Here is a 16,158-nt window from a genome sequence, read left to right as displayed (position 1 = left end):
ATTGACCATCGTGCAGGGATATCGACTCCTCCATTCCCGTGACCCCAACGTGAGAGTGCTCGCCTGGGGTCGCCTGAAGGAGGTAGTGCGGAGGAAGCTGAGGAGACCGCCAACCACCGGTGATCTCGCGGAGTACCTTAGCGGTAGTCTACGGGATGACTTTGGAAGGGAAAGCGGCGACTTCAGTTCCCTCTTCACGCAGGTTCGCTCCGCGTCACGCCGTATCGCCGCGCGCATAGGCTTGAGCTGGAGATGGTCGGACGAGCTAAGGGAGATGCAGATTTCGTTCCGGGACATGAATGACGGGGCTGAAGACCGCCCCCCCTTCATCAGGGTTCCTCCGAAGGCCGTAAGGCAACTGACGGGTGCCCTGAAGATCGCGGTGCGGCGCTACTACCTGAACAAGGTAAGCGCCAAGCCCGATCAAGGGAAAGTCATTCGTGCCTCGGCGAAATCTGAAGCCTCCAATCACTTCCTGGCAGGAGGGAGATACACCAGGTTTTGTGATTGGAGGTTCATCTTTAGGGCTCGGCTCGATCTGCTCCCGCTCAATGCCTGTCGCCGTTGGGAAACCAACGGGGACAAGCGGTGTCGGCGATGTGGCTACGCGGAGGAGACCCTGCCCCACGTCGTTAATCACTGCACGATGCACTCAAGGACGTGGCAGCATAGACATAATGCTGTCCAAGACCGACTACACAGGGCTCTGATTGGACGCCGGGGAAAAGGTGACGATGAAATCAGAGTCAACAAACAAGTACCTGGCACTGACTCGACTCTTAGACCAGACCTGGTTATAACTAACCAGGCCGACAAGACTGTGACATTGATCGACGTAGCAGTGCCGTTCGAGAACAACGAGGGAGCTCTGCTGGCAGCCAGGACCGCGAAGGAGGAGAAGTACGCCGCCCTGGCAGAGACCATCCGCCAGCAGGGATACCGGTCATCGGTCGCCGCCATCGTCGTGGGAAGCCTGGGGACGTGGGACTCGCAGAACGACCCCGTCCTGAAGTCCCTGGGCCTACCTCGACGATTCTGCACCACCATGCGGCGACTGATGGTCAGCGACGTCATCCGCTGGACCCGGGACTGCTACGTCGAACACATCACGGGACATAGACAGTATGAAGACGGCTCCGGAGGCTGAAAAGGAAAGGACAAAAGTGAAGTCGTGTAAAATCATTTCCCCCCCTCTTTCCATACTTCTTCATTGTAAAACCTTTCTCTGTCCCCTTTCTCTTTTATTTACTCTATGAGCCATAGTGTATGAATGGCCACGCCGTGGTGTATAAACGGCCCCCCCCAAAAGTGTAAACCCTCCCCGTGAGAGACTTAAACATATAAAACATTTTATAAAAAAAAACACTCGTGCGAGAAGCCTATATTATTATAATATTTCCCCAAAACAAAGGGGCAAAAAGACTTGTTCCCCGGCTCCCTCATTTGGAGGGAGCCGGTCATGTATAAATTATATATTAATTATAAGTTGCTTAAAACTCTGTATGAAAGAATTTTCAAATAAACATTTTAAATCTGTTCTTATCAGCTTAATATCTGATACGTCCCGCATTGCGGGACCAGAATATTAATCTGATTTTTGGACATTGGCGGGGTACCCGGAGTTTACTCCATCCCTGCCGCGGGTTGGCCCGGCATTGCAGTACCGTCGGGATCGGCCCATCATTAAAAAGGTCCACTTAAAAGCTGATGAGAACAGATTGAAGCTTAAATTGATCCGCGAAAATTATTTATTTTCGCACTTGCAAATTTCAGGCGATCCGGCTGGAAAAATATTCGCGAAATTGCATTTTCGCGGAGAGAAGCGATTTTATTCCATGCGAGCGGAGCAAAAGTAATGTAATCCAAATTGAAGCAGCACAACGAAGTATTAAAAGGAATGAATTATTAAAAGGAGAGAAACTTGGGAAGAAAAAAAATCCCATCTGAAGAGAGTCGTCGTCACTTTAAAGTGTAAGTGTAACAATAAATATAATTTTGTGAAAATAATGCAATTATTTTTTCTGCTTTCAATGCAACGTCAACAACAACAACGTCTTGTCTCCTCAGTATTCCATCATTGGAGACGACGACAACTGTTGAAGAGAGGCGCCGGATCACGTTTCAAACTTTGGCGTGTGACGCCCCTTCCTTCCAGCTGTTTACCTCCCCCCCCGAAGAGATGGCGCGCGCGCGCTCCCGGCAAGGAGCGTCATTCAAGACGACCCGACGCGAATCGACTCGCGGAAATAGGCGAGTTCCACTCTTTTACCTTAGTTTTTGAACACCAATCTTTCCACAGAATTTATGCGAAGATAATTCTTGTAAAAGGAGTGTGTGTTTGATGAAAAAAAATTGAACGGAAAAGAAACTCAATACATCGGAGGAAACGACCGATCGCGAGCACTCGGGAAAAATTGGAAAAATCTTTGCAAAAAAATTTTCAGAAATTTTTTGCGAATTTCGCGGAAATCGATGCCCATTTTCGCGATATTTTTCGAGAAAATGGAAAATATAAACAATGGAGAAATCTGGTTTTCCATCTTGTGCAATTGAAAGCGCCACTTTTTTACAGCCTTTTCGATTCCTATTCTCCGATTTGAAGAAAACCCTAATTTGTTTATATTTGAAGAAACCCTAATTTATGTATTTATTTATTTATAAGGAAAGCGTATTTTTACTAATGACGATTAATGCAAAGTAAGTGAACAGCACACGATTTTAAATCTCTACCACACAGGAAGTGAAGTGAAGAGGAAGCCCGTTTTTCGAAAAACTGTCGACCACTGAATACTGGCGAAAAGGGCCCTTTATTACCGTCCTGGATGCCCCCCTCCATTTTCGGAATGTTTGAAAATTGCGCCCGACCTTTCCCGGGAAGCGGGGAGAGAGCTTGCAATACGTCTCGTGTGTCGCTCACAGAGATGGCACGACCTAGCGAAGGACTCCGCGTTGCAATTTACTGTCTCGCCTCCGGACTCCGGGGACGCAATTGCTCCGGCCGTCCTGCCCCCCGCGCCCCCCCAAAACTTTTCTTGCTGCAGGAAAACAAGGAAGCCTTCGGAAACACCCCCGCAGGATCCTACGCGAATTCTCCCCGACCAATGCCACCCCGCGGCGCCTACGCCAATCCTGCGCCCTCCGCCCCAAGTGCTCCGGGGTCGTCCCTACACATGTAAATATTGCAGAAAAGGGCTCCCTTATCGCTTCTCGGCCTTATGGCTAAGATCAAAGTGTAGTATCTGTTCTTATCAGCTTAATATCTGATACGTCCCGCATTGCGGGACCAGAATATTAATCTGATTTTTGGACATTGGCGGGGTACCCGGAGTTTACTCCATCCCTGCCGCGGGTTGGCCCGGCATTGCAGTACCGTCGGGATCGGCCCATCATTAAAAAGGTCCACTTAAAAGCTGATGAGAACAGATTGAAGCTTAAATTGATCCGCGAAAATTATTTATTTTCGCACTTGCAAATTTCAGGCGATCCGGCTGGAAAAATATTCGCGAAATTGCATTTTCGCGGAGAGAAGCGATTTTATTCCATGCGAGCGGAGCAAAAGTAATGTAATCCAAATTGAAGCAGCACAACGAAGTATTAAAAGGAATGAATTATTAAAAGGAGAGAAACTTGGGAAGAAAAAAAATCCCATCTGAAGAGAGTCGTCGTCACTTTAAAGTGTAAGTGTAACAATAAATATAATTTTGTGAAAATAATGCAATTATTTTTTCTGCTTTCAATGCAACGTCAACAACAACAACGTCTTGTCTCCTCAGTATTCCATCATTGGAGACGACGACAACTGTTGAAGAGAGGCGCCGGATCACGTTTCAAACTTTGGCGTGTGACGCCCCTTCCTTCCAGCTGTTTACCTCCCCCCCCGAAGAGATGGCGCGCGCGCGCTCCCGGCAAGGAGCGTCATTCAAGACGACCCGACGCGAATCGACTCGCGGAAATAGGCGAGTTCCACTCTTTTACCTTAGTTTTTGAACACCAATCTTTCCACAGAATTTATGCGAAGATAATTCTTGTAAAAGGAGTGTGTGTTTGATGAAAAAAAATTGAACGGAAAAGAAACTCAATACATCGGAGGAAACGACCGATCGCGAGCACTCGGGAAAAATTGGAAAAATCTTTGCAAAAAAATTTTCAGAAATTTTTTGCGAATTTCGCGGAAATCGATGCCCATTTTCGCGATATTTTTCGAGAAAATGGAAAATATAAACAATGGAGAAATCTGGTTTTCCATCTTGTGCAATTGAAAGCGCCACTTTTTTACAGCCTTTTCGATTCCTATTCTCCGATTTGAAGAAAACCCTAATTTGTTTATATTTGAAGAAACCCTAATTTATGTATTTATTTATTTATAAGGAAAGCGTATTTTTACTAATGACGATTAATGCAAAGTAAGTGAACAGCACACGATTTTAAATCTCTACCACACAGGAAGTGAAGTGAAGAGGAAGCCCGTTTTTCGAAAAACTGTCGACCACTGAATACTGGCGAAAAGGGCCCTTTATTACCGTCCTGGATGCCCCCCTCCATTTTCGGAATGTTTGAAAATTGCGCCCGACCTTTCCCGGGAAGCGGGGAGAGAGCTTGCAATACGTCTCGTGTGTCGCTCACAGAGATGGCACGACCTAGCGAAGGACTCCGCGTTGCAATTTACTGTCTCGCCTCCGGACTCCGGGGACGCAATTGCTCCGGCCGTCCTGCCCCCCGCGCCCCCCCAAAACTTTTCTTGCTGCAGGAAAACAAGGAAGCCTTCGGAAACACCCCCGCAGGATCCTACGCGAATTCTCCCCGACCAATGCCACCCCGCGGCGCCTACGCCAATCCTGCGCCCTCCGCCCCAAGTGCTCCGGGGTCGTCCCTACACATGTAAATATTGCAGAAAAGGGCTCCCTTATCGCTTCTCGGCCTTATGGCTAAGATCAAAGTGTAGTATCTGTTCTTATCAGCTTAATTTCCTTTGATTTGTATTTTTTAACGTAAATTTTCCTCCCGATCTCTTTCATGAACAGCTACACTTTCGTTTCCGTGCCTCTCTGAAGAGTCCCGGATGGGCCCCCACCAGTGGTAAGCCCCCCGGGATACTCTCAGAGAGAAGGGGTAACAGGACACTAGGCGCCTGCTCTGCTCACTTCCCCTCTTTCTCCCCCCCCTCCCCCAATGGCCCCACGGTCCATTGCCTCCTCAAGGCGGGCCGTGGGACCCAATGCCCCTTCTGGGCTCCCCGGATCCACTACGGATCATCCGAATCGCCCCTTCTGGGCGAATATCCCCCGGGCTGGCACCGGATCCTTCAGATCCGACGCCGTATCAAAGCCCCCCTCCCCCGGGCGCACTGCCGGATCCCTTCTGGACCGGCAGCCTAAGCACCGGGTTTCCCCCGTCCCCTGGTGCACTGCCGGGTCCCTTCTGGACCGGTAGTTTGAGCACCAAGCCGCCCCCGACCCCTGGTGCAGCGCCAGGCCTCTTCCAGGCCGGTGTAGTGTGCACCAGGTTTCCCTCGCTTCCCCCGATCCGCGGGCGCGTCACGCCCGATCGGTGGTGAATAATTTAATTCTCCCCCCTCCTCCCCGGCCCCCTCAGGGCACCAGGGGACGCCCTCCGTCGAGTCCCGTAAGGACCGACGCAGAGCGGGCGATTCAAACGGCGCGCGCTTCGCCAAGACCCGTTTTTCCGCTTTTCCCGCCATCCCGTTGGTAAATTCACGCTCGGCGCGCCTCACGCCCGACGGAATTACCACTCATTCCTCCCCTGATCGCAATACTCGGTGAAAGACGTCATCTTTCACAGTTGCGACAGGAAAACTCCCTAAAACATTCAAATCTCCTCCCGGTCCCGCCCAGAAGGGCCGAGAAGCGTGGTAGTGCGCCCTCAGCGCCAACCCTCGGCGGCCGCCTGAACTTTCTCCAGGCGGACGCCGCCGCGCATTTCAAAAGTTTGAAAATTGTAATTTTCTATTTCGCGGCCCTTCAGGCCGCGGAAAAGACCCCCCGTACCCCCGTTGTTACCTTTTGGCCATTGTTAATGTCCTTAGAAATTTTTATAGCCCTTAAAAGGACAATTTTTCCTTTTCCCGTCCTTAAAAGGACGATTTAATTAACGATTTAATTAAACTTCTTCCACGGTCCTTAAGACCGCGGAAGAGTGCCCCCCGGCCCCTCCCCATGCGCTAACAACCCCCAATGCCCCCACGTCCCCCCCGTAAAAACGGGGGGGCGGGGGCCGCGAAAAAAGCCCCGGAAACACCGGGTGCCAAAACCTCCGCCCCCCCATCCTCCTCTCGTACTTTGCGAAGGAGGAGAGCCGAGGCATCAGCGCCCGGCTCCCCCACTACTCCCCCCGCCCCCCCTAGGTCACCCGGCGGCGCGCCCGAATGCGATTCGCCGCTAAGGACGCGCCGTCCCCGTCCATTTGTACGCTATGGCTCACCAGTGTATTCTAATGTATCTTCTCCTTCTTCTTCTCCTTCTTGCGTCCGAAAGATCCCCTTAGAGACCTTTTCCCCCCTTTCTGACGTCACCTATTCCCCCCCTCACTCCCGCTCTTCCTCTCCTCCCTCCCCATCCCTCGACGACTTCACGACGCCCCCGGATTCATCCTCGGCCAGACGTCCAGCGCTGGTTCCTTCCCAGGACTCTCCCCAGACAGCCCCCGTCCCCCAGACGACTGACAGGGTCACGACGAGTCTCCTGACCGGCACCACGGTGTCGGCCAAGAGAGTCGATAATCAACTTGTGGTTTTCTTCCCCGTGGCGGATAGCTTAGGTTGCACCGAGCCCGGATGCCCCACGTCATTCCGAGCTTCTGCGTGGACGGCGACAAGGAGAAGCCTGCTGAGGCACCTCAAGGAGCAGCACGGCCTGACACTGACATCCGTCAACGCCTGCTCCATCTGCGGCAAGACTATCGGCCGCAAGCCATCCACGCACCCTTGCTTGAAGGGAGGTACCAGCAAGGAAGCGGAAGAACCTGAGGCATTCCGGTATCGGTGCGAACAATGCACCTTTGCATGTCCTACCCGCCGTGGATTAGCGAACCACAAGTCGACCCATAAAAGACCTCCCCCCTTGATTGTCCCCCTTCAGGAGGCAATCGAGGAGACTGCTAGATGCGCAACGCCGCCCAACGTGACCGAGGTGCAAATTTCCGTACCAAGAGCAGCTGAACCGGCCGAACACCCGGAGCCGGAACCGCCCCCCGTGATCGGTGACTTTGAGATCCCGTCACCGCCGCCTGGAAATGAAGAACATCCGCCACCAGCAGAAGCAGCAGAAGATCTGGCAGCACCACGACCTGTCGGGCCCACAGGAGGACCGAAGGAGAAACTGTGGCTCGACCGATTGGCCAATACATCCGGCCAATCATGGGAAGAATTCGAGGTCGTGGTAGAAGAACTGGTGGCCAGCATCCAGGCGGAGCGGAAAAAGGAGGCAAAGAAAGCAGACGGAAAGGAAGCACCTCGGCCGCGAAACGTTGCGCATAAACCACCGACCAGACGCAGACAAGTACCGGACTACGACGCCAAAAAGGCGTCGGACATACAAAAACTCTTCCGGAGCCACCCCAGAAGGGCAGTTGAAAGCATCCTTTCTGAGAGGTCTCCCTATTGCGATATACCCGCGGAGGAGGTGGAAAAGCATTTCCGCCAAATCTACGGGGATGTCGGGATTGGGGGCTTCGAAGATACGGATGATGAATCGGTCTACCGTCGAACAACGGAGACCGAGAAGAAACTGCTCCTCGAAAGGGTGACTCCTGAAGAGGTGACGAGACGCATGTCTAGGACGAAGAACACCGCTCCAGGCCCCGATGGCCTCACCTACGGCGACCTGAGGGCGGTCGATAGACATGGACTTATTCTTTCTGCAATCTTTGACAGGTGCCTGAAGGAGGCCAGAACACCGGCCTCGTGGAAGACCTCTCGAACCGTCCTCCTGCACAAAGGGGGGGACCGCCGGGACATCGGCAACTGGAGGCCCATTGCGCTTGGCAATACCATCGCCAAGCTATACGCCGGGGTGCTGGCTGACCGCATACTATCCTGGGCGGTCAGCGGGAAGAAGATGCACCCGGCTCAAAAGGGCTTCCGGGAGTTCGAGGGGTGCCACGAGCACAATTTCACCCTTCAGACAGCTGTCGACGAGGCAAGACGCAGACACTCCCACATCGCACTGGCTTGGCTTGACCTTCGAAACGCGTTCGGGTCCATTCCGCACCAGCACCTCCAGAAGACCTTAAGGAGGATGGACTTGCCTGAGGAGATGAGGAGGACCGTGGAGGAGCTGCAGAAGGGCTCCACGGTAGTGAAGACGTCCAGCGGCGACACCGGCGTCATTGACATCTGCGCCGGTGTCAAGCAGGGGTGCCCGTTATCGCCGACCATCTTCAATCTGGGGATGGAGCCGGTGATACGGGCGGTCGCTGGAGAAGCAGGCAAGTCCGGAGTCGTCGTCCAGGGGCAGGACATCGCCATCCTGGCATACGCCGACGACTTGGTGCTGGTGGCCCGAGACGAGGAGCACCTGCAGCGCCTGCTGACCATCGCAGGAGAGAAGGCAACAGCAGCAGGATTAGAATTCAAGCCAAGCAAGTGCGCCACGCTGGACCTAAATTTCTCTACGAACCAGCCCGTGCAGCCGTCCCAGCTAACCATCCAGGGATCGGCCATCTCCAGTCTGAAGGACGGCGAGGCGTACCGGTACCTCGGGGTCCCCTTCGGTTTCCACGTGGACCAGACGCCCGAGGAGGACCTGGTGCGCTTGGGCGAGGACGTCAGCAAGATCGACGAGTCTCTCCTCGCCCCGTGGCAGAAGATCGCCGCCACCAACATCTTCCTGCTGCCCAGACTGGAGTTCATCTTGCGGGCTGGTAACGTAAAGAAAAAATATCTGACTGACATTGACAAGAAGCTGAAGGCCTGCGCAAAGGGCTGGCTCCATTTGCCCAAAAGGGCATCGCCTGAGATGGTCTTCATTGGCCATCAACATGGCGGCGCAGGTCTTCTCCCTCTTTCTGACTTGACCGACATCTTGACCATTGTACAGGGTTATAGACTCCTCCATTCCCGTGACCCCAACGTGAGAGTGCTCGCCTGGGGTCGCCTGAAGGAGGTAGTGCGGAGGAAGCTGAGGAGGCCGCCAACCACCGGTGATCTCGCAGAGTACCTTAGCGGTAGTCTGCGGGATGACTTTGGAAGGGAAAGCGGTGACTTCAGCTCCCTCTTCACGCAGGTTCGTTCCGCGTCACGCCGTATCGCCGCGCGCATTGGATTGAGTTGGAGATGGTCGGACGAGCTAAAGGAGATGCAGATTTCGTTCCGCGACATGAATGACGGTTCAGAAGATCGACCACCTTTCATCAGGGTTCCCCCGAAGGCCGTGAGGCAACTGACGGGTGCCCTGAAGGTCGCGGTGCGGCGCTACTACCTGAACAAGGTAAGCGCCAAGCCCGACCAAGGTAAAGTCATTCGTGCCTCGGCGAAGTCTGAAGCCTCCAATCACTTCCTGGCAGGAGGGAGGTACACCAGGTTTTGTGATTGGAGGTTCATCTTTAGGGCTCGGCTCGACCTGCTCCCACTCAATGCCTGTCGCCGTTGGGAAACCAACGGGGACAAGCGGTGTCGGCGATGCGGCTACGCGGAAGAGACCCTGCCCCATGTCATTAACCACTGTACAATGCATTCAAGGACGTGGCAGCGTAGACATAACGCTGTCCAAGACCGACTCTACAAGGCTCTGATTGGACGCCGGGGAAAAGGTGACGATGAAATCAGAGTCAACAAACAAGTACCTGGCACCGACTCGACTCTTAGACCAGACCTGGTTATAACTAACCAGGCCGACAAGACTGTGACTCTGATCGACGTAGCGGTCCCATTCGAGAATACGGACGACGCACTGCTGGCAGCCAGGACCGCAAAGGAGGAGAAGTATGCCGCCCTGGCAGAGACCATCCGCCAGCAGGGAAGCAGAACATCGGTCGCCGCCATCGTCGTGGGAAGCCTGGGGACTTGGGACCCGAAGAACGATCCCGTCCTGAAATCCCTGGGCCTACCTCGACGATACTGCAACACCATGCGGCGGCTAATGGTGAGCGACGTCATCCGATGGTCGCGGGACTGCTACGTCGAGCACATCACGGGTCACCGACAATACGAGGACGGCTCCGGAGGCTGAAATAAAGACAAAAGTGAAGTCGTATTAAAATCATTTTCCCTTTTTTTTCCTTTTTCCGTACTTCTTCTTTTGTAAAACCTTTTCTGTCCCCTTTCTTTTATGAGCCATAGTGTATAAATGGACAAAATGCCGTAGTTTATAAACGGCTCCCCAAGTGTCACCCCCCCCTAAAGTGAAACCCCCCAAAATGTGAACATATTACCTGTACTATATAAAAAAAACAAATGTGTGAGAAGCAGTATAACTATATAAACATTCCCTGAAAAAAAAAGGGCAAAGACTTGTTCCCCGGCTCCCTCACTTGGAGGGAGCCGGACTTGTATCAAATATACATATGTAAGTTGCTAATTGAATATTTTAAACTCTGTATTTAAAGAATTTTAAATAAACATTTTTATCTGTTCTTATCAGCTTAATATCTGATACGTCCCGCATTGCGGGACCAGAATATTAATCTGATTTTTGGACATTGGCGGGGTACCCGGAGTTTACTCCATCCCTGCCGCGGGTTGGCCCGGCATTGCAGTACCGTCGGGATCGGCCCATCATTAAAAAGGTCCACTTAAAAGCTGATGAGAACAGATTGAAGCTTAAATTGATCCGCGAAAATTATTTATTTTCGCACTTGCAAATTTCAGGCGATCCGGCTGGAAAAATATTCGCGAAATTGCATTTTCGCGGAGAGAAGCGATTTTATTCCATGCGAGCGGAGCAAAAGTAATGTAATCCAAATTGAAGCAGCACAACGAAGTATTAAAAGGAATGAATTATTAAAAGGAGAGAAACTTGGGAAGAAAAAAAATCCCATCTGAAGAGAGTCGTCGTCACTTTAAAGTGTAAGTGTAACAATAAATATAATTTTGTGAAAATAATGCAATTATTTTTTCTGCTTTCAATGCAACGTCAACAACAACAACGTCTTGTCTCCTCAGTATTCCATCATTGGAGACGACGACAACTGTTGAAGAGAGGCGCCGGATCACGTTTCAAACTTTGGCGTGTGACGCCCCTTCCTTCCAGCTGTTTACCTCCCCCCCCGAAGAGATGGCGCGCGCGCGCTCCCGGCAAGGAGCGTCATTCAAGACGACCCGACGCGAATCGACTCGCGGAAATAGGCGAGTTCCACTCTTTTACCTTAGTTTTTGAACACCAATCTTTCCACAGAATTTATGCGAAGATAATTCTTGTAAAAGGAGTGTGTGTTTGATGAAAAAAAATTGAACGGAAAAGAAACTCAATACATCGGAGGAAACGACCGATCGCGAGCACTCGGGAAAAATTGGAAAAATCTTTGCAAAAAAATTTTCAGAAATTTTTTGCGAATTTCGCGGAAATCGATGCCCATTTTCGCGATATTTTTCGAGAAAATGGAAAATATAAACAATGGAGAAATCTGGTTTTCCATCTTGTGCAATTGAAAGCGCCACTTTTTTACAGCCTTTTCGATTCCTATTCTCCGATTTGAAGAAAACCCTAATTTGTTTATATTTGAAGAAACCCTAATTTATGTATTTATTTATTTATAAGGAAAGCGTATTTTTACTAATGACGATTAATGCAAAGTAAGTGAACAGCACACGATTTTAAATCTCTACCACACAGGAAGTGAAGTGAAGAGGAAGCCCGTTTTTCGAAAAACTGTCGACCACTGAATACTGGCGAAAAGGGCCCTTTATTACCGTCCTGGATGCCCCCCTCCATTTTCGGAATGTTTGAAAATTGCGCCCGACCTTTCCCGGGAAGCGGGGAGAGAGCTTGCAATACGTCTCGTGTGTCGCTCACAGAGATGGCACGACCTAGCGAAGGACTCCGCGTTGCAATTTACTGTCTCGCCTCCGGACTCCGGGGACGCAATTGCTCCGGCCGTCCTGCCCCCCGCGCCCCCCCAAAACTTTTCTTGCTGCAGGAAAACAAGGAAGCCTTCGGAAACACCCCCGCAGGATCCTACGCGAATTCTCCCCGACCAATGCCACCCCGCGGCGCCTACGCCAATCCTGCGCCCTCCGCCCCAAGTGCTCCGGGGTCGTCCCTACACATGTAAATATTGCAGAAAAGGGCTCCCTTATCGCTTCTCGGCCTTATGGCTAAGATCAAAGTGTAGTATCTGTTCTTATCAGCTTAATATCTGATACGTCCCGCATTGCGGGACCAGAATATTAATCTGATTTTTGGACATTGGCGGGGTACCCGGAGTTTACTCCATCCCTGCCGCGGGTTGGCCCGGCATTGCAGTACCGTCGGGATCGGCCCATCATTAAAAAGGTCCACTTAAAAGCTGATGAGAACAGATTGAAGCTTAAATTGATCCGCGAAAATTATTTATTTTCGCACTTGCAAATTTCAGGCGATCCGGCTGGAAAAATATTCGCGAAATTGCATTTTCGCGGAGAGAAGCGATTTTATTCCATGCGAGCGGAGCAAAAGTAATGTAATCCAAATTGAAGCAGCACAACGAAGTATTAAAAGGAATGAATTATTAAAAGGAGAGAAACTTGGGAAGAAAAAAAATCCCATCTGAAGAGAGTCGTCGTCACTTTAAAGTGTAAGTGTAACAATAAATATAATTTTGTGAAAATAATGCAATTATTTTTTCTGCTTTCAATGCAACGTCAACAACAACAACGTCTTGTCTCCTCAGTATTCCATCATTGGAGACGACGACAACTGTTGAAGAGAGGCGCCGGATCACGTTTCAAACTTTGGCGTGTGACGCCCCTTCCTTCCAGCTGTTTACCTCCCCCCCCGAAGAGATGGCGCGCGCGCGCTCCCGGCAAGGAGCGTCATTCAAGACGACCCGACGCGAATCGACTCGCGGAAATAGGCGAGTTCCACTCTTTTACCTTAGTTTTTGAACACCAATCTTTCCACAGAATTTATGCGAAGATAATTCTTGTAAAAGGAGTGTGTGTTTGATGAAAAAAAATTGAACGGAAAAGAAACTCAATACATCGGAGGAAACGACCGATCGCGAGCACTCGGGAAAAATTGGAAAAATCTTTGCAAAAAAATTTTCAGAAATTTTTTGCGAATTTCGCGGAAATCGATGCCCATTTTCGCGATATTTTTCGAGAAAATGGAAAATATAAACAATGGAGAAATCTGGTTTTCCATCTTGTGCAATTGAAAGCGCCACTTTTTTACAGCCTTTTCGATTCCTATTCTCCGATTTGAAGAAAACCCTAATTTGTTTATATTTGAAGAAACCCTAATTTATGTATTTATTTATTTATAAGGAAAGCGTATTTTTACTAATGACGATTAATGCAAAGTAAGTGAACAGCACACGATTTTAAATCTCTACCACACAGGAAGTGAAGTGAAGAGGAAGCCCGTTTTTCGAAAAACTGTCGACCACTGAATACTGGCGAAAAGGGCCCTTTATTACCGTCCTGGATGCCCCCCTCCATTTTCGGAATGTTTGAAAATTGCGCCCGACCTTTCCCGGGAAGCGGGGAGAGAGCTTGCAATACGTCTCGTGTGTCGCTCACAGAGATGGCACGACCTAGCGAAGGACTCCGCGTTGCAATTTACTGTCTCGCCTCCGGACTCCGGGGACGCAATTGCTCCGGCCGTCCTGCCCCCCGCGCCCCCCCAAAACTTTTCTTGCTGCAGGAAAACAAGGAAGCCTTCGGAAACACCCCCGCAGGATCCTACGCGAATTCTCCCCGACCAATGCCACCCCGCGGCGCCTACGCCAATCCTGCGCCCTCCGCCCCAAGTGCTCCGGGGTCGTCCCTACACATGTAAATATTGCAGAAAAGGGCTCCCTTATCGCTTCTCGGCCTTATGGCTAAGATCAAAGTGTAGTATCTGTTCTTATCAGCTTAATCCCCTTAACTTTCTTCTTTTTCGCCCGCCAAATTCAAATTTTTAAATGAACAGATCTACCGCTTTTGGACCTTTCTTGCCTCTCTGAGGAATCCCGGACGGGCCCCGACCAACGGTAAGCCCCCCGGGACACTCCCAGAGGGAAGGGGCAACAGGACACTAGGCGCCTGCTCTGCCCAGTAGCCCCTCTTTCGACCCCCGATGGCCCCACGGTCCATTGCCTCTTCAAGGCGGACCGTGGGACCCACCGCCCCCTCAGGGCTCCCCGGTCGCTCACGGACCGTTCCCCACGCCCACTTGGGGTGATAACCTCCCCGGGCTCGACGCCGGGCCCCTAAGGCCCGGCGCAGGCCCCCGCCCCCGGTGCACCGCCGGGTCCCTTCAGGACCGGTAGGCTGAGCACCGGACGTTCCCCGGCCCCCGGTGCACTGCCAGGTCCCCTCCGGACCGGTAGCTTGAGCACCGAGGCCCCCGGACCCCCTCAGGGCCCCCGGGAGCACCCTCCGTCGATCCCGTACGGATCGGCGCAGAGCGGGTGATTTGAACGGCGCGCGGTTTCCTTTTCGGCCGCGACGCCGGTCAAGCGACCGTTCGGCGCGCTTCACGCCCGATCGGTTCGATTGACCCCCTCCCCCCCGTCCGGTATTTGTGGAAGACTTCATCTTCCACAAAACCGTCATTTCAAAACCCCGGTAAATTCAAATTTCCTCCCGATCCCACCCATACGGGCCGAGAAGCGGGTTGAGCGCCTTCAGCGCCATCCCTCGGCGGCCGCCTGGACTTCATTCAGGTGGACGCCACGCGCTTAATTTAAATTTGTATTTTTGAAAATTTTCGTTCCGCAGTCCCTCAGACCGCGGAAAAGCCCTCCGTCGCCCCCCTTGGCCTTCAGCATTTATATCTTTTGAATTTTTTTGTGTCCTTAAAAGGACAATTTTCAAAACAACGTTCCACGGTCCTTCAGGCCGTGGAATATCGTCCGCCAGGCCCCGTTTGTGCCATGACTTAACGCCCTCCCATGCCCCCACGTCCTCCCCGTAAAAACGGGGGGGCGGGGGCCGTTAGAAAAGCACCATCGCGTGCTAGTTCCTCCGCCCCCCCCTCCTCCTCTCGCACTCCGCGGAGGAGGAAAGTCGAGGCGTCAGAGCCCGACTCCTCCCCTCCCCATACACCACCGGACGGCGCGTCCGAAAGCGCTTCGGCGCGTAGGACGCGTCGCCCGCGGAAAATCATACACTATGGCTCCCCCGTTTCTTCTTCTTCTTCTTCTCCATCCGGCGTCCGAAAGCCTTCCCTTGAGACCTTCTCCCCGCTCTCGGACGTCACCTATTCTCCCCCCAAGTCCCGTTCTTCTTCCCCTCTCTCCCTCGACGACTTCACGACGCCTCCGGATTCTTCTTCGTCCAGACGTCCGGCGCTGGATTCTCCCCCCCCGATTCCCCCGACTGCCCCCGCCCCCCAAACGACTGACAGGGTCCCGGCGCTTCTCCTGACCGGCACCGCGGTGTCGGCCAGGAGAATCGACAATCAACTTGTGGTTTACTTTCCCGTGGCGGATACGTTAACCTGCACCGAGGTGGGATGCAGCATGTCCTTCCGCGCTACGGAGTGGACGGCGATGCGGAGAAGTCTCGTCCGACACCTGATGGAGCAGCACGGCCACCGACTCACGTCGGTGAACGCCTGCTCCGTCTGCGGTGGGACTATCGGCCGCAAGCCGTCCACTCATCCCTGCCTCAAAGGGGGGATACGTAAGGCGGCGGACGGGCGTGTTGCACTCTCGCACCGGTGCGGGACATGCGACTTCGCATGCGCTACCCGTCGCGGGTTGGCGAACCACATGGTGACCCACAAGAGACCTCCCCCCTTGATTGCCCCCCTTCAGGAGGCAATCGAGGAGACAGTTAGATGCACGACGCCGCCCAACGTGACCGAGGCGCAACCCTCCGATCCAGACGCAGCAGCTGACGCTCCGGCCGAAGACCTGGCGCCGGGGCAGCCTCCCGAAGTCGGTGACCTCAACGACACCGGGTCACCGCCGCCTGTGGACGCAGCAACATCGCCGCCGCCAGCTCCAGACGCAGCAGAAGGAGCACCACGACAGGTCGAGCCACCGATACAGCAGAAGGAGAAGCTGTGGCTCGAC

General features: G+C 52.5%; 4 non-coding genes and 2 pseudogenes across 4 annotated transcripts; all 6 read left to right on the top strand.

Annotated features, from left to right (window-relative positions):
- Positions 1-1,492: 1,492 nt before the first annotated feature.
- On the top strand, positions 1,493-1,686 carry LOC139689739 (U2 spliceosomal RNA). The gene has a single exon (XR_011701372.1). It is a non-coding gene; the product is annotated as a U2 spliceosomal RNA (small nuclear RNA).
- A 1,513-nt stretch (positions 1,687-3,199) lies between these two features.
- LOC139689788 (U2 spliceosomal RNA) lies at positions 3,200-3,392 on the top strand. The gene has a single exon (XR_011701395.1). It is a non-coding gene; the product is annotated as a U2 spliceosomal RNA (small nuclear RNA).
- A 1,513-nt stretch (positions 3,393-4,905) lies between these two features.
- LOC139689762 (U2 spliceosomal RNA) lies at positions 4,906-5,011 on the top strand (annotated as a pseudogene).
- Positions 5,012-10,546: 5,535 nt separating this feature from the next.
- On the top strand, positions 10,547-10,735 carry LOC139689731 (U2 spliceosomal RNA). The gene has a single exon (XR_011701365.1). It is a non-coding gene; the product is annotated as a U2 spliceosomal RNA (small nuclear RNA).
- Positions 10,736-12,248: 1,513 nt separating this feature from the next.
- On the top strand, positions 12,249-12,441 carry LOC139689787 (U2 spliceosomal RNA). Its single transcript, XR_011701394.1, has one exon. It is a non-coding gene; the product is annotated as a U2 spliceosomal RNA (small nuclear RNA).
- Positions 12,442-13,954: 1,513 nt separating this feature from the next.
- Positions 13,955-14,088, top strand: LOC139689775 (U2 spliceosomal RNA; annotated as a pseudogene).
- The last annotated feature ends 2,070 nt before the right edge of the window (positions 14,089-16,158 follow it).

Source organism: Hetaerina americana, unplaced genomic scaffold (assembly GCF_022747635.1).
Source record: "Hetaerina americana unplaced genomic scaffold, ioHetAmer1.1.p SCAF_270, whole genome shotgun sequence".
In the NCBI taxonomy this organism is placed as follows: Eukaryota; Metazoa; Arthropoda; class Insecta; order Odonata; family Calopterygidae; genus Hetaerina; species Hetaerina americana.
Note: the sequence above shows the minus strand (reverse complement) of the source record. Positions and strands in the feature narration are given on the sequence as shown.